The following is an 18,434-nucleotide window of genomic DNA, read 5'->3' on the forward strand; positions in this document are numbered from 1 at the left end:
CAGACACCAGTACATTCCTGCTGGCACTGGTGTGCATAACATATTCAGCAGCCTAATACTCCTGTTGAAATTTTGTGGGAATATGGAGCATACCCCTCAAAATACTTTGCAACAGGTGGTCGATCAGGTGCAGGTCCTGACTCGACAATTTAATGATTTGTCCATTAAAATGCACACCTCGCAGGCCGCTGGCGGAGCTCCCGCAGCAGCAGTACCTTCAGGGGTTAAGGAGCCGAAAGTAAATCTCCCGGATCGTTTTTCTGGAGATCGCTCGCAGTTCTTTTGTTTCAAGGAGAGCTGCAAGCTATATTTCCAGCTTAGGCCTCAGTCTTCTGGGTCGGAGATTCAGCGGGTGGGCATAGTGATTTCCTTGCTACAAGGAGACCCACAGGTCTGGGCATATGGGTTGCAGCCTGACTGTCCGTCGCTTAAAAGAGTACTACCTCCTCATCGCCCCTATGACTGTGCCATTGATTTGTTGCCGAATGCTAAGCTTCCCAAGAGCAGGTTGTACTCCCTGTCACGTCCTGAGACTCAGGCTATGGCAGAGTACATTCAGGAGAACTTGGCTAAGGGATTTATCAGACCTTCACAGTCTCCAGTTGGGTCGGTGTTATGAGCCACGGCTGTGGCTCATTTCCATTTTTGCATTTTGGTTATGTATTTTATGTTATACTTCTGTTCATGTTCCCCGTGGGTGTCATGGGGTGCTCGGAGCTCACCCTTAAGGAGGGGATACTGTTATGAACCACAGGTAGTGGTTCATTCCTATTTTATGTTTATAAAGTTGTCTTGCATGCCAGGATTTCCTGTTGCTCTGTTTTAGAATACTCTTGTCTGCTGCCGCTGGTGAGTCTGTGTAATTGCAGCTTGTTCCCATGTGTTCAGCCTCACCTGGCTGCTAATTGCATCTTGTCAGTTTGGAGTCATGCAACAGGGCAGCTGCATGAGATTATTAATTAGGACTCTCTGTTATATGCTGGCTGACTGCAATTCACAGATGCTGGTGATATTTCTGGGTATCCGGTCTGCTTGAGTTCGGTGCTTGGTTCCTGCTAGTTCCTGAGCTTCCTGTGTCGATTCCTGAGTCAGTCCCTGTCTCGATTCCTATGTCTGATCCCGTGTCCTGCCGTGAGGCGTTCCTGTCCTGAGGTCCAGTGCCTTTGCCTGTGCCTGGTCAAGTTTCTGGCTTCTTGGTGTCCACCGGTCTTTCGTTTGGGATTCTGCCTGTCCTCCAGTTCTAAGAGTGTGTCAGCAGCATTGGGAGTTCCTGTCCGTTTGCCAGTATTCGTACCGGTTCCGTGAGTAGCGGCTCTGCCGCGTCCGTCGGCCTAGGCCGCTGTATTCCATTATTATTTCTGTCACTAGTATTTTTGCAGAGGGTTCTGCTTATGCTGTCACCGCCGGTACACAAAAGTATTGTGTGGGCGTGTGGTCAGCATTTCCTTTGTTGTTCTTTTCCTTTGGCGGCAAGCTGCACATACATTTAGTTTTAGGCTAGTTAGTAGCCCCTGGCTTTGGTTGTTTCAGTAAGAGGGCCCCTTGTTATCACCCTGTCTCGGTACACTCTTTGTCTCTCATTAAGACCTGAGGGGGCATCGAAGTTGGGCAGACGTAATCCGCCCTTCAAACGCGGCTGCCATGGGCTCAAGCAACCATAGTCTCGCAAGAGTGTACTGACAGCACGGGCGAGACAACGGAGATAGGGCGCCAGGGGCTATTCCATTTCCATTCCCCTTTCCCAGCATTACGTTCCAGTGCTCCGGTCCTTGCAATAAGATCTCCTCAGACCAGAGTGCTGGAATCATAACAGTCGGGGTTCTTCTTCGTGGGTAAAAAGGACGGTTCGTTGCGACCCTGCATCGACTTCAGGGAATTGAACCGTATCACGATTAAAAACTCATACCCACTGCCTCTCATTTCGGTCTTGTTTGACCAGCTTCGTACTGCCACCATTTTTTCTAAGATTGACCTACGCGGTGCGTACAATCTAATCCAAATAAGAGAAGGGGATGAATGGAAGACTGCCTTTAATACCCACTCAGGGCATTATGAATATTTGGTGATGCCTTTTGGGCTCTGTAATGCCCCGGCAGTCTTCCAGGACTTCATGAACGATGTGCTCAGGGAATATTTGAATAGATTCTTAGTTGTATACTTAGATGACATCCCAATCTTCTCCCATTCCCTGGAGGAACATCGGAAGCATGTACGATTAGTCCTCCAGAAACTCAGAGACCACCGGCTTGGGGCGAAGCGCGAATTTGAAGTTCAGCAAATGCATTTCTAGGATATATTATCTCCCCAGAAGGTTTCCAAATGGAGGGTTCCAAGGTACAGGCAGTCCTGGATTGGGTGCAGCCCACTAGTTTGAAGGCGCTTCAGCGTTTTCTGGGCTTTGCGAATTTTTATAGACGATTTATCGCTGGATTTTCGTCTATAGTGGCGCCCTTGGTGGCACTCACTAAGAAAGGGGCGGATGTTGCTCACTGGTCTTGTGAGGCCAAAGCGGCTTTTACCCGTCTCAAAAGGGCATTTGTCTCGGCCAAGGTGTTGCGACACCCAGATCCAGAGCGTCCTTTTGTGGTGGAGGTGGATGCCTCCGAGATGGGTATTGGGGCAGTGCTCTCTCAGATGGGGGTGTCTGATAATCGCCTTCATCCCTGTGCTTACTTTTCCCGTAAATTTTCGCCTGCCGAGATGAATTATGACGTGGGTAACCGGGAATTGTTGGCTATTAAGGATGCACTCGAGGAGTGGAGACACTGGCTTGAGGGGGCTAAGTTTGTGGTCTCAATTCTCACCGACCATAAGAATTTGGCATATTTAGAGTCAGCGAAGCGCCTCAATGCCAGGCAGGCACGATGGGCTTTGTTTTTTGCTCGCTTTAATTTTTTGATAACATATCGCCCTGGGTCAAGAAACATCAAGGCTGATGCGCTCTCGCGGAGTTTTGCTCCAATCCAGGAGACCACCGAGGAGCCATTGCCCATTGTGTCCCCATCATGTATTAAAGTGGGCATTACCCAGGACCTCTTGTCATTAGTCCTTAGAGCACAGGAGCAGGCTCCTCCAGACCTTCCGGTAGGTCTTTTGTTTGTGCCTCCTAGGTTAAGACAGCGAGTGTTCCTGGAATTCCATGCCAAGAAGTTGGCAGGTCACCCGGGTATTGCCAGAACTCGGGAGTTGCTATCTAGGGCGGTGTGGTGGCCCTCGGTGGCTAGGGATGTGGATCAGTGGGTTCGGGCATGTGACATCTGTGCCCGAAATAAGACTCCTAGAGGGGTTCCTGTTGGCCCATTACATCCACTCTCTATTCCATCTAAGCCATGGACCCACATTTCAATGGATTTTGTGGTGGACTTGCCCAAATCCTCGGGGATGACAGCCATCTGGGTTGTCGTTGACAGATTTTCGAAGATGGCGCACTTCGTTCCATTGGTTGGGCTGCCATCGGCCAGACGCCTGTCTGAATTATTTATGCTGCATGTTGTGCGCCTCCACGGGTTGCCACTTGATGTGGTCTCTGACCGCGGATCCCAGTTTGTGGCCAAATTCTGGAGGGCATTTTGTTCCGATCTCCAGATTTCTGTCAGCTTGTCGTCAGGCTACCATCCGCAGTCTAATGGGCAGACTGAAAGGGTGAACCAGTCCTTGGAGCAGTTCCTCAGGTGTTATGTCTCCAAGTGTCAGACTGACTGGGTTGCTCATCTGTCCATGGCGGAGTTTGCCTATAACAATGCGGCTCACTCTGCTACAGGGATCTCTCCCTTCCTTTGTGTGTATGGGCATCATCCTAAGGCCAATTCTTTTGACCCCCTGGACTCCACGCGTGGTGGTTCCTCTGTGGTTTCGGTCCTTAGAGGTATTTGGAGGAAAGTGAAGAAAGCCCTTGTGTCTGTGTCATTAGTGACCAAAAGGGTTTTTGATAAGCGGAAAAGACCCTGCAGCTTCAAATTAGGGGACTTCGTCTGGTTGTCTACCAAGAATTTGAAGTTGAGACAGCCATCTCATAAGTTAGGCCCCCGGTTCATCGGTCCTTATAAGATCACTAGGGTTATCAATCCGGTGGCATTTCAGTTAGATCTACCCCGTTCTTTGGGTATCAATAAAACATTTCATTGTTCCCTTTTAAAACGGGCGATTAGCAATCCTTCTTCCAGTGGAAGACCTTCCCCTCTTCTGATACGTGGCCAGAGCGAGTTTGTTGTTGAAAGGATTCTTGACTCCAAGATGGTTCGGGGTCGGCTGTCATTTTTGGTGCACTGGAAGGGGTATGGCCCGGAGGAGCGGTCGTGGGTGCGCAGTTGTGATCTTCATGCCCCCAGACTGATACGCTCTTTCTTCTCGCAGTTCCCCGATAAACCCGGTGGTAGGGGTTCTTTGACCCCTCGTCAGAGGGGGGGTACTGTTAGGGTCTCCTGCTCTGTGCTGCCACGTCGTCATGGCAACCGGGAGACAAGTGCTAGCGGAGTAACCTGAGCGTAGCTGATACTCCGGTTCGGGTCTTTTGCTGTGCAGTGGTTACAGGCTCTGTGCACGGCAGGGGATCCGGTGCTGGTTTTTGTGCTCACAGTCTGTGAGGTCTGAGTGGGGCGTGGACAGCACCTGCTATATAAACCCTCTTCTCAGGTTAGGCAGATGCTGCTGAATCTTTGTTGGTTAGTCAGTTCCTGAAAGCTAGCTAGTACTGTGTAAACTTTGTATTTGTTTGTTGCTTACTGCAAATAGGCCTTGGGATTTGGTATTCCACTCTGCCAATCCAGACCTAGCAGTAAGACTGGAGTCAGTCGTTTAACCTGCTGGGGTTCTTTTGCTACTCTGTGAACTTAGCAAGTTTGCGGCTGTATTCTCAGACTTGCCTGCCAAAATCCTCTCACTGTGCTAGGTGTCAGGTGTCAGTTTAGTGGCAGTAAGCTGAACCAGTTCACTGCAAGTGAGGACAAGGATTGTGGAGACTCTCCTTGTGTCTATTATTCCATCTCTGACCAAGGAGTTTACTGCCACACCCGTTGGTAACTCTTTAGGGTTTTGCTGTTGCCCTTAGCAACAGCATTTCGGGTTCTCTACGTATTAAATCACTACATCTTGCTTCTTTCCATCTGAGCATTCCTAATATTAGGGAGACACCCAGTTTCTTAGCATTTGGGCTTCTCTGTTCACTTTGTGTTTATTTTGTTACCCTATCACCTTCTGTGTATGTAATGTCATATTCCCCAGTCTGTCTGTGAGTTCATTTGTTTTGCAGCCCTCACCGTTCAGACACCAGTACATTCCTGCTGGCACTGGTGTGCATAACACAGCCAATCAGCTCCCAACTGTCATTTGTCAAACCCAGCCTGTAACATGACAGTTGGGAGCTGGTTGGTTGGTACTTTGGGGTCTATTTACTAAGCCTTGGATGAAGATAATGTGGACGGAGATAAAGTACCAGCCAATCAGCTCCTAACTGCCATGTCACAGGCTGGGTTTGAAAAATGACAGTTAGGAGCTGATTGTCTGGTACTTTATCTCCATCCAAGGCTTGGTACATAGACTTTTTTTTTTTTTTTTATCTCAGTCAACTTTCTCTCTCTCTCCCAGGCTTAGTAAATAGACCCCAATTTCTGGAGAGCAGTCACCACATTTACAAACATCATTTCTGTTTATTTTTGCCATTTTCTCTCCTCCAAAGCCCATTTATGTTTGTTTATTGGTTTGGTCCCTTTGCTCCCAGAGACAGAACTTGTCTTTTGTTTCATTTAATTGCTGCCATTTTCTTTCTGCCCAGGATCCCCAGAAAATATTTTTCATGATTTAGCATGGGGCAGCACTAGTATGAATGCAGGATTATAGATGGGGGTAAAATTAGTATTAGGAACACATTATAGCTGGGGAGTATTGTAGTATCGGGGTTGGGATAGGTGGTAAAAGCTAAGGATACAGATAATAGCTGGGGGATAGTAGTAGAAGGAACATGAGGACAGCTGGGGGGAATGGCTTTCAGTAGTAGGGACACATGAGGAAAGACGGGGGGGTATCAGTAGTAGGGACACATGACAGCTCAGCGGAGGGAGCAGGGGCCCACGTGACAGCTTGGGGTGGTAGGAGGACGACACACGTGACAGCTTGGGGTGGTAGGAGGACGACACACGTGACAGCTTGGGGTGGTAGGAGGACGACACACGTGACAGCTTGGGGTGGTAGGAGGACGACACACGTGACAGCTTGGGGTGGTAGGAGGACGACACACGTGACAGCTTGGGGTGGTAGGAGGACGACACACGTGACAGCTTGGGGTGGTAGGAGGACGACACACGTGACAGCTTGGGGTGGTAGGAGGACGACACACGTGACAGCTTGGGGTGGTAGGAGGACGACACACGTGACAGCTTGGGGTGGTAGGAGGACGACACACGTGACAGCTTGGGGTGGTAGGAGGACGACACACGTGACAGCTTGGGGTGGTAGGAGGACGACACACGTGACAGCTTGGGGTGGTAGGAGGACGACACACGTGACAGCTTGGGGTGGTAGGAGGACGACACACGTGACAGCATGGGGTGGTAGGAGGACACACATGACAGCTGTGGGTAGTAGAATGACAGCTTGGGGTGGTAGGAGGACCCACATGACAGCTTGGGGTGGTAGGAGAACACACATGACAGCTTGGGGTGGTAGGAGGACAGTTTAGGGTGGAAGGAGGAAGACACACGACAGCTTGGGGTGGTAGGAGGAAGACACACGTCAGCTTGGGGTGGTAGGAGGAAGACACAAGTCAGCTTGGGGTGGTAGGAGGAAGACACACGTCAGCTTGGGGTGGTAGGAGGAAGACACACGTCAGCTTGGGGTGGTAGGAGGACAGTTTAGGGTGGAAGGAGGAAGACACACGACAGCTTGGGGTGGTAGGAGGAAGACACACGTCAGCTTGGGGTGGTAGGAGGAAGACACAAGTCAGCTTGGGGTGGTAGGAGGAAGACACACGTCAGCTTGGGGTGGTAGGAGGAAGACACACGTCAGCTTGGGGTGGTAGGAGGAAGACACATGACAGCTTGGGGTGGTAGGAGGACACACATGACAGCTTGGGGTGGTAGGAGGACAGCTTAGGGTGGTAGGAGGAAGACACACGTGACAGCTTGGGGTGGTAGGAGGACCCACGTGACGGCTTGGGGTGGTAGGAGGACACACATGACAGCTGTGGGTAGTAGAATGACAGCTTGAGGTGGTAGGAGGACCCACGTGACAGCTTGGGATGGTATGAGGACGACACACCTGACAGCTTGGGGTGGTAGGAGGACGCCACACGTGACAGCTTGGGGTGGTAGGAGGACGACACACGTGACAGCTTAGGGTGGTAGGAGGACCCACATGACAGCTTGGGGTGGTAGGAGGACGACACACGTGACCGCTTGGGGTGGGAGGAAGACACACATGACAGCTTGGGGTGGTAGGAGAACCCACGTGACAGCTTGGGGTGGTAGGAGGAAGACACGTTACAGCTGTGGGTAGTAGAATGACAGCTTGGGGTGGTAGGAGGACCCACGTGACAGCTTGGGGTGGTAGGAGGACGACACACGTGACAGCTTAGGGTGGTAGGAGGAAGACACATGTCAGCTTGGGGTGGTAGGAGGACACACAACAGCTTGGGGTGGTAGGAGGACAGCTTAGGGTGGTAGGAGGAAGACACACGTCAGCTTGGGGTGGTAGGAGAACACACATGACAGCTTGGGGTGGTAGGAGGACAGTTTAGGGTGGAAGGAGGAAGACACATGTCAGCTTGGGGTGGTAGGAGGACACACGACAGCTTGGGGAGGTAGGAGGACAGCTTAGGGTGGTAGGAGGAAGACACGTCAGCTTGGGGTGGTAGGAGAACACACATGACAGCTTGGGGTGGTAGGAGGACAGCTTAGGGTGGTAGGAGGAAGACACGTCAGCTTGGGGTGGTAGGAGGAAGACACATCAGCTTGGGGTGGTAGGAGGACACACATGACAGCTTGGGGTGGTAGGAGGACAGCTTAGGGTGGTAGGAGGAAGACACACGTGACAGCTTGGGGTGGTAGGAGGACCCACGTGACGGCTTGGGGTGGTAGGAGGACACACATGACAGCTGTGGGTAGTAGAATGACAGCTTGGGGTGGTAGGAGAACACACATGACAGCTTGGGGTGGTAGGAGGACAGCTTAGGGTGGTAGGAGGAAGACACGTCAGCTTGGGGTGGTAGGAGGAAGACACGTCAGCTTGGGGTGGTAGGAGGACACACATGACAGCTTGGGGTGGTAGGAGGACAGCTTAGGGGGGTAGGAGGAAGACACACGTGACAGCTTGGGGTGGTAGGAGGACCCACGTGACGGCTTGGGGTGGTAGGAGGACACACATGACAGCTGTGGGTAGTAGAATGACAGCTTGGGGTGGTAGGAGGACCCACGTGACAGCTTGGGATGGTATGAGGACGACACCTGACAGCTTGGGGTGGTAGGAGGACGCCACACGTGACAGCTTGGGGTGGTAGGAGGACGACACACGTGACAGCTTGGGGTGGTAGGAGGACGACACACGTGACAGCTTGGGGTGGTAGGAGGATGCCACACGTGACAGCTTGGGGTGGTAGGAGGACGACACACGTGACAGCTTGGGGTGGTAGGAGGACGACACACGTGACCGCTTGGGGTGGTAGGAGGACCCACGTGACAGCTTGGGGTGGTAGGAGGAAGACACATGTTACAGCTGTGGGTAGTAGAATGACAGCTTGGGGTGGTAGGAGGACCCACGTGACAGCTTGGGGTGGTAGGAGGACGACACACGTGACAGCTTGGGGTGGTAGGAGGAAGACACATGTCAGCTTGGGGTGGTAGGAGGACACACAACAGCTTGGGGTGGTAGGAGGACAGCTTGGGGTGGCAGGAGGAGGACACACATGACAGCTGTGGGTAGTAGAATAGACACATCACATGCCAGGGGAGGATACAGGGTTATTAAATTCTTTCTATTTCATAATTATTTACCAAAAATGCCTTTAAACTCACAGGTCAATTATCATCATCCTTTATTTGTAAAGCACCAACATAGGTTGTAGAATGTATACGCCATACAGTGCAGGCACCTGGAATGACTGAGCCGCTACAAGAGGGGTAACATACCACAGTGCTGTGTACACACTGGAACCACCAGCATCCAATCCAATGTCGGAACCAATGCCCCTGAGCGGGAATTGCCCGTACACATTATAACGAGCTTAATGAAGGATGGAATGATCATTAGCATAAACAAGGTCAATAGTAATATCGCTAGGTTTGAGGTGAAGCACATGAAACCTAGCCTCAGCGGAGTACGCAATTACCATACACCTGAGCAATGTAGGTGACTTGTCGTTACAAAATGACAAATTACCCCGACATCGGTCCAGTGTGTACCCAGCTTAAGGTTTGGGTCTTATTTGTATTGCAGAAAACACCAAGTGCTGCCCCTAGGCACATGCCTCCTGTGCCCACTATTGTATGCCAGCAATGTAGTATTGCCGTTCTCAGTTGTGTTCATGGGAACAAAATGCACATTGGCCCTCATTCAGAGTTGTTCGCTCGTTCTTTTTCATCGCATCGCAGCGATTTTCTGCAAACTGCGCATGCGCAATGTTTGCACTGCGGCTGCGCCAAGTAAATTTGCCAAGAAGTTTGGTATTTTACTCACGGCATTACGAGGTTTTCTTTTCGTTCTGGTGATCGTTGTGTGATTGACAGGAAGTGGGTGTTTCTGGGCGGAAACTGGCCGTTTTATGGGCGTGTGTGTAAAAACGCTGCCGTTTCTGGGAAAAACGCAGGAGTGGCTGGAGAAACGGGGGAGTGTCTGGGCGAACGCTGGGTGTGTTTGTGACGTCAAACCAGGAACGAAACTGACTGTACTGATCGCAGTGGCAGAGTAAGTCTCGAGCTACTCAGAAACTGCTAAGAAATGTCTATTCGCAATTTTGCTAAGCTAAGATTCACTCCCAGTAGGCGGCGGCTTAGCGTGTGCAAAGCTGCTAAAAGCAGCTAGCGAGCGAACAACTCGGAATGAGGGCCATTGAGCGAGAAATACGCTCGGCACAGCCGTGACATCCACGACCTGTACGAGGACACATCTCAACATCCAACTTGGGGCATACAGAGGTCTGGAACCTCGCTGCCTCCTGACGATTTAGTTGCACCCAGTGGCAAACGCAGGATTTCTAGAGGGGTTTTTTCAAATGCCCTCCATAATATCCCACTCTAGAACACTGGAGAAAGTGCAGGAGTCTGGGGGAGCAGTAGAAGAACCCAGTAATGACCATGGACATAAATGTAAACATTGGTCTTTTTATACACCGCATACTGTATGGAAAACAGTATTAATATTTAACACTATAGATGCCGAGTATGGCACTTGCTAAGCACACATTCTCCCACCTCATGGTAAGGCTCCTGTCTCTTCTTCCTGGTAGCTACTCTCTGGTCTAGTGCACTGATTGAGGATACACACACACACACACACACACACACACACACACACACACACACACACACACACACACACACACACACACACACACACACTTTTACTTGGTAGAAGAAGCTGCTACCACTGGTCATGTCCCATACACTACATGATGTGGTGGCAGCTCTAGTAGTTGTATTATATACCAATGCTATTGTTGTCATCATTTGAGCCACTTGACAAGAGGAAGGGGGTTTCCAGGCAACCGAAACCCCCCTCCCCCTGCGTCATGTGTTCCCCCATAATCGGTACAAGTAAAAGTTACATGATAATCAGCTCTGTACTTTATAGTTATTTTCCTACTTTATCATTTATTGGCCTCATCCAGTTTCTTCTTATTGCTGTTAAAGTGTTCTGGATTAAACCTGTAATTGTTAGCCGTACATCTGTCAGCGTCAGTCTTCTGCAAACTGGATTTCCTCTTTATAAAACTTCGATCAATTGCTTTCAGTTCCTTTGTGACCTTTCCGTCACTTCTAGTTTTAACTCTATATCCTCAATTTTTTAAAACAAAAAAATATGTTTAGGCTGAAGAGCTGACAAACCGAACACCGAGAATGATCTCCCCAAGATGAACGTTGTCTCTTTACAGATAACGTATGAAGATGATGTTGTTATACTAAGTAAAAGACAGTGATCGGAGGCATCAGCATCATTACTGTAGCCCTGGCATTACTACGCTGGACAGATTCCCTCATTAATACCAGCAAAGATAGAACAGGCAAGTGGAGAAAGTTCCAATTTGACACCTTGGAATTTGTCTTATTAAAATTCCGCAGCCTCCTATCCGTCTGTAGCAGAAACCTTCCTGGGTCTTTGGTCTCGTTTGCACCAATTTATAACTAATCTATCGCTGTCAGGAAAACGGGAACTGTCAGAGAAGGACACTTCACGGATTATAGAACCGAGCATTGAATTGTCACACGCTCGCAAACTGCCAATGAGATATACTGTAGATACAGATCTATACACACACACACACACACACGCACTTTAAATGCACATAGCCAATGTTTAATCCGGATATCTTGTGGCAGCGACTGAATACATAAAACATGCAGACATGGTCAGGAGGATCAGTTATTGTGAAGACTAGAATTGAGAAGAGATGGGATCTAAGTGACTTTGACCACGAAAGGACTGATGATGGATGTAGGGTGTCAGAAATTGCTGACATTCAGGGATTTTCAAGCACAACAGTGTCTAGCGATGGAAGAGAATGGTGCGCAAAACCAAGACAGCCAGCGGGCGGCAGTTCTGTGGGTAAAGCTAGTTATTAATGGGGCGGGGTTAGCAAAGCTTGGAGAGAAAGTACCAACCAATCCACTTCTGTCATTTTACAGGCTGTACAGGGGCAGATGCACTAAGCCGCGGGAGAGAGATAAATTACCGGGTTCGGTATGAAATACCGGTATTCAGGATGCTGGCGGTCACACAACCGACCACAGCATCCCGACACCGCACAGAGGTAAGTATTTTACCCCTCTCCTACCACCTACCCTAACCCTCGGGGGCCAATTCATAGGGGGGTGGGGGGGGGGGTGGCTAGGACTAACCCCAATACTCACCATGTTTCAGCGCCAGTATCCAGAGTGGTATCAGGATTCCGGTGTTAGTCACATGACTGCCGCATGCCGAACGCATCCCAAATGACCAATCAGCTCCCAACTGTCATTTTTTAAACACAGCCTGTAACATGGACGTTAAAGGCTGACTGACTGGTACTTTGGGAGACATGTACTAAGCAGTGATAAAAGCGGAGAAGTGAGCCAGTGGAGAAGTTGCCCATGGCAACCAATCAGCACTGACGTAACATTTATAATTTGCATACTTTCAAAATATACAGAGCAGCTGATTGGTTGCCATGGGCAACTTCTCCACTTTTATCACTGCTTAGTACATGTCCCCCTTTGTCTCCATCCAATGCTTAGTACATCTGCCCCTGTACAGCCTGTAGAATGACAGAAGCGGATTGGTTGGTACTTTGTCTCCGTCCACTTTTAGAACGAGTGTCACCAGCCCATGAAGGATGTAACAATCTATTATCTGCCCATACAAATAAGGTCCATGTAATACAGTACCACAGACACACGCAGTGATCATGGCACGCCACTTACCAGATTCTCCCTCTGATGCTGACAGACAACTGGAACCCCCCCACGTTGTCTATGTCTTTGTCGCTCTGCTGCAAGGCTTAGTGCATCTACCCATGTCTGAAAAAGGACAGGAGCTTATTGGTTGGTACTTTCCCTATCTCCCCCACTAAGAGAAATCAGAGGAGAACGTCCAGACTGATTCAAGCTTACAGGGGGGAAGCAGAGGGGCAGATGTACTAAGCTCTGCAGAGAGATAAAGTACCAGCCAACCAGCTCCTGTCATTTTTCAAACACGGCCTGCAACATGGCAGTTCGGAGCGGATTGGATGGTACTTTATCTCTCTCCAAGGCGCAGTACATCTCCCCCAGTACATGAATTAACCGTGTATTAAGTAGAGATGAGCGCCTGAAATTTTTCGGGTTTTGCGTTTTGGTTTTGGGTTCGGTTCCGCGGCCGTGTTTTGGGTTCGAACGCGTTTTGGCAAAACCTCACCGAATTTTTTTTGTCGGATTCGGGTGTGTTTTGGATTCGGGTGTTTTTTTCCAAAAACACTAAAAAACAGCTTAAATCATAGAATTTGGGGGTCATTTTGATCCCAAAGTATTATTAACCTCAAAAACCATAATTTACACTCATTTTCAGTCTATTCTGAATACCTCACACCTCACAATATTATTTTTAGTCCTAAAATTTGCACCGAGGTCGCTGTGTGAGTAAGATAAGCGACCCTAGTGGCCAACACAAACACCGGGCCCATCTAGGAGTGGCACTGCAGTGTCACGCAGGATGTCCCTTCCAAAAAACCCTCCCCAAACAGCACATGACGCAAAGAAAAAAAGAGGCGCAATGAGGTAGCTGTGTGAGTAAGATTAGCGACCCTAGTGGCCGACACAAACACCGGGCCCATCTAGGAGTGGCACTGCAGTGTCACGCAGGATGGCCCTTCCAAAAAACCCTCCCCAAACAGCACATGACGCAAAGAAAAAAAGAGGCGCAATGAGGTAGCTGTGTGAGTAAGATTAGCGACCCTAGTGGCCGACACAAACACCGGGCCCATCTAGGAGTGGCACTGCAGTGTCACGCAGGATGTCCCTTCCAAAAAACCCTCCCCAAACAGCACATGACGCAAAGAAAAAAAGAGGCGCAATGAGGTAGCTGTGTGAGTAAGATTAGCGACCCTAGTGGCCGACACAAACACCGGGCCCATCTAGGAGTGGCACTGCAGTGTCACGCAGGATGTCCCTTCCAAAAAACCCTCCCCAAACAGCACATGACGCAAAGAAAAAAAGAGGCGCAATGAGGTAGCTGTGTGAGTAAGATTAGCGACCCTAGTGGCCGACACAAACACCGGGCCCATCTAGGAGTGGCACTGCAGTGTCACGCAGGATGTCCCTTCCAAAAAACCCTCCCCAAACAGCACATGACGCAAAGAAAAAAAGAGGCGCAATGAGGTAGCTGACTGTGTGAGTAAGATTAGCGACCCTAGTGGCCGACACAAACACCGGGCCCATCTAGGAGTGGCACTGCAGTGTCACGCAGGATGTCCCTTCCAAAAAACCCTCCCCAATCAGCACATGATGCAAAGAAAAAGAAAAGAAAAAAGAGGTGCAAGATGGAATTGTCCTTGGGCCCTCCCACCCACCCTTATGTTGTATAAACAAAACAGGACATGCACACTTTAACCAACCCATCATTTCAGTGACAGGGTCTGCCACACGACTGTGACTGATATGACGGGTTGGTTTGGACCCCCCCCAAAAAAGAAGCAATTAATCTCTCCTTGAACAAACTGGCTCTACAGAGGCAAGATGTCCACCTCATCTTCACCCTCCGATATATCACCGTGTACATCCCCCTCCTCACAGATTATCAATTCGTCCCCACTGGAATCCACCATCTCAGCTCCCTGTGTACTTTGTGGAGGCAATTGCTGCTGGTCAATGTCTCCGCGGAGGAATTGATTATAATTCATTTTAATGAACATCATCTTCTCCACATTTTCTGGATGTAACCTCGTACGCCGATTGCTGACAAGGTGAGCGGCGGCACTAAACACTCTTTCGGAGTACACACTTGTGGGAGGGCAACTTAGGTAGAATAAAGCCAGTTTGTGCAAGGGCCTCCAAATTCCCTCTTTTTCCTGCCAGTATAAGTACGGACTGTGTGACGTGCCTACTTGGATGCGGTCACTCATATAATCCTCCACCATTCTATCAATGTTGAGAGAATCATATGCAGTGACAGTAGACGACATGTCCGTAATCGTTGTCAGGTCCTTCAGTCCGGACCAGATGTCAGCATCAGCAGTCGCTCCAGACTGCCCTGCATCACCGCCAGCGGGTGGGCTCGGAATTCTGAGCCTTTTCCTCGCACCCCCAGTTGCGGGAGAATGTGAAGGAGGAGATGTTGACAGGTCGCGTTCCGCTTGATTGACAATTTTGTCACCAGCAGGTCTTTCAACCCCAGCAGACCTGTGTCTGCCGGAAAGAGAGATCCAAGGTAGGCTTTAAATCTAGGATCGAGCACGGTGGCCAAAATGTAGTGCTCTGATTTCAACAGATTGACCACCCGTGAATCCTTGTTAAGCGAATTAAGGGCTGCATCCACAAGTCCCACATGCCTAGCGGAATCGCTCCGTGTTAGCTCCTCCTTCAATGCCTCCAGCTTCTTCTGCAAAAGCCTGATGAGGGGAATGACCTGACTCAGGCTGGCAGTGTCTGAACTGACTTCACGTGTGGCAAGTTCAAAGGGCATCAGAACCTTGCACAACGTTGAAATCATTCTCCACTGCACTTGAGACAGGTGCATTCCACCTACTATATCGTGCTCAATTGTATAGGCTTGAATGGCCTTTTGCTGCTCCTCCAACCTCTGAAGCATATAGAGGGTTGAATTCCACCTCGTTACCACTTCTTGCTTCAGATGATGGCAGGGCAGGTTCAGTAGTTTTTGGTGGTGCTCCAGTTTTCTGTACGTGGTGCCTGTACGCCGAAAGTGTCCCGCAATTCTTCTGGCCACCGACAGCATCTCTTGCACGCCCCTGTCGTTTTTTTAAAAAATTCTGCACCACCAAATTCAAGGTATGTGCAAAACATGGGACGTGCTGGAATTGGCCCAGATTTAATGCACACACAATATTGCTGGTGTTGTCCGATGCCACAAATCCACAGGAGAGTCCAATTGGGGTAAGCCATTCCGCGATGATCTTCCTCAGTTGCCGTAAGAGGTTTTCAGCTGTGTGCGTATTCTGGAAAGCGGTGATACAAAGCGTAGCCTGCCTAGGAAAGAGTTGGCGTTTGCGAGATGCTGCTACTGGTGCCGCCGCTGCTGTTCTTGCGGCGGGAGTCCATACATCTACCCAGTGGGCTGTCACAGTCATATAGTCCTGACCCTGCCCTGCTCCACTTGTCCACATGTCCATGGTTAAGTGGACATTGGGTACAGCTGCATTTTTTAGGACACTGGTGACTCTTTTTCTGAGGTCTGTGTACATTTTCGGTATCGCCTGCCTAGAGAAATGGAACCTAGATGGTATTTGGTACCGGGGACACAGTACCTCCAACAAGTCTCTAGTTGGCTCTGCAGTAATGATGGATACCGGAACCACGTTTCTCACCACCCAGGATGCCAAGGCCTCAGTTATCCGCTTTGCAGTAGGATGACTGCTGTGATATTTCATCTTCCTCGCAAAGGACTGTTGAACAGTCAATTGCTTACTGGAAGTAGTACAAGTGGGCTTACGACTTCCCCTCTGGGATGACCATCGACTCCCAGCGGCAACAACAGCAGCGCCAGCAGCAGTAGGCGTTACACGCAAGGATGCATCGGAGGAATCCCAGGCAGGAGAGGACTCGTCAGAATTGCCAGTGACATGGCCTGCAGGACTATTGGCATTCCTGGGGAAGGAGGAAATTGACACTGAGGGAGTTGGTGGGGTGGTTTGCGTGAGCTTGGTTACAAGAGGAAGGGATTTACTGGTCAGTGGACTGCTTCCGCTGTCACCCAAAGTTTTTGAACTTGTCACTGACTTATTATGAATGCGCTGCAGGTGACGTATAAGGGAGGATGTTCCGAGGTGGTTAACGTCCTTACCCCTACTTATTACAGCTTGACAAAGGGAACACACGGCTTGACACCTGTTGTCCGCATTTCTGTTGAAATACCTCCACACCGAAGAGCTGATTTTTTTGGTATTTTCACCTGGCATGTCAACGGCCATATTCCTCCCACGGACAACAGGTGTCTCCCCGGGTGCCTGACTTAAACAAACCACCTCACCATCAGAATCCTCCTGGTCAATTTCCTCCCCAGCGCCAGCAACACCCATATCCTCCTCATCCTGGTGTACTTCAACACTGACATCTTCAATCTGACTATCAGGAACTGGACTGCGGGTGCTCCTTCCAGCACTTGCAGGGGGCGTGCAAATGGTGGAAGGCGCATGCTCTTCACGTCCAGTGTTGGAAAGGTCAGGCATCGCAACCGACACAATTGGACTCTCCTTGTGGATTTGGGATTTCGAAGAATGCACAGTTCTTTGCTGTGCTGCTTTTGCCAGCTTGAGTCTTTTCATTTTTCTAGCGAGAGGCTGAGTGCTTCCATCCTCATGTGAAGCTGAACCACTAGCCATGAACATAGGCCAGGGCCTCAGCCGTTCCTTGCCACTCCGTGTGGTAAATGGCATATTGGCAAGTTTACGCTTCTCCTCCGACAATTTTATTTTAGGTTTTGGAGTCCTTTTTTTACTGATATTTGGTGTTTTGGATTTGACATGCTCTGTACTATGACATTGGGCATCGGCCTTGGCAGACGACGTTGCTGGCATTTCATCGTCTCGGCCATGACTAGTGGCAGCAGCTTCAGCACGAGGTGGAAGTGGATCTTGATCTTTCCCTAATTTTGGAACCTCAACATTTTTGTTCTCCATATTTTAATAGGCACAACTAAAAGGCACCTCAGGTAAACAATGGAGATGGATGGATTGGATACTAGTATACAATTATGGACGGGCTGCCGAGTGCCGACACAGAGGTAGCCACAGCCGTGAACTACCGCACTGTACTGTGTCTGCTGCTAATATATAGACTGGTTGATAAAGAGATAGTATACTCGTAACTAGTATGTATGTATAAAGAAAGAAAAAAAAACCACGGTTAGGTGGTATATACAATTATGGACGGGCTGCCGAGTGCCGACACAGAGGTAGCCACAGCCGTGAACTACCGCACTGTACTGTGTCTGCTGCTAATATAGACTGGTTGATAAAGAGATAGTATACTCGTAACTAGTATGCATGTATAAAGAAAGAAAAAAAAACCACGGTTAGGTGGTATATACAATTATGGACGGGCTGCCGAGTGCCGACACAGAGGTAGCCACAGCCGTGAACTACCGCACTGTACTGTGTCTGCTGCTAATATAGACTGGTTGATAAAGAGATAGTATACTCGTAACTAGTATGTATGTATAAAGAAAGAAAAAAAAACCACGGTTAGGTGGTATATACAATTATGGACGGGCTGCCGAGTGCCGACACAGAGGTAGCCACAGCCGTGAACTACCGCACTGTACTGTGTCTGCTGCTAATATAGACTGGTTGATAAAGAGATAGTATACTACTAATATTATATACTGGTGGTCAGGTCACTGGTCACTAGTCACACTGGCAGTGGCACTCCTGCAGCAAAAGTGTGCACTGTTTAATTTTAATATAATATTATGTACTCCTGGCTCCTGCTATAACCTATAACTGGCACTGCAGTAGTGCTCCCCAGTCTCCCCCACAATTATAAGCTGTGTGAGCTGAGCAGTCAGACAGATATATAATATATATAGATGATGCAGCACACTGG

At 49.4% G+C, this 18,434-nt stretch overlaps 1 protein-coding gene and 1 long non-coding RNA gene across 5 annotated transcripts in view; one reads left to right on the plus strand and one right to left on the minus strand.

Moving 5' to 3' along the window:
* LOC134970333 (uncharacterized) overlaps window positions 1–11,271 on the plus strand; it is a 54,553-nt gene extending 43,282 nt beyond the window's left edge. The window contains exon 3 of the long non-coding RNA XR_010189764.1: window positions 11,013–11,271. This is a non-coding gene — a long non-coding RNA (uncharacterized LOC134970333). The remainder of the gene's footprint in view (window positions 1–11,012) is intronic.
* The window catches only part of OSBPL5 (oxysterol binding protein like 5), a 157,630-nt gene that overhangs the window by 93,478 nt on the left and 45,718 nt on the right, over window positions 1–18,434 (minus strand). The window lies entirely within an intron of this gene.

This window comes from Pseudophryne corroboree, chromosome 11 (genome assembly GCF_028390025.1).
Source record: "Pseudophryne corroboree isolate aPseCor3 chromosome 11, aPseCor3.hap2, whole genome shotgun sequence".
Classification (NCBI taxonomy): Eukaryota; Metazoa; Chordata; class Amphibia; order Anura; family Myobatrachidae; genus Pseudophryne; species Pseudophryne corroboree.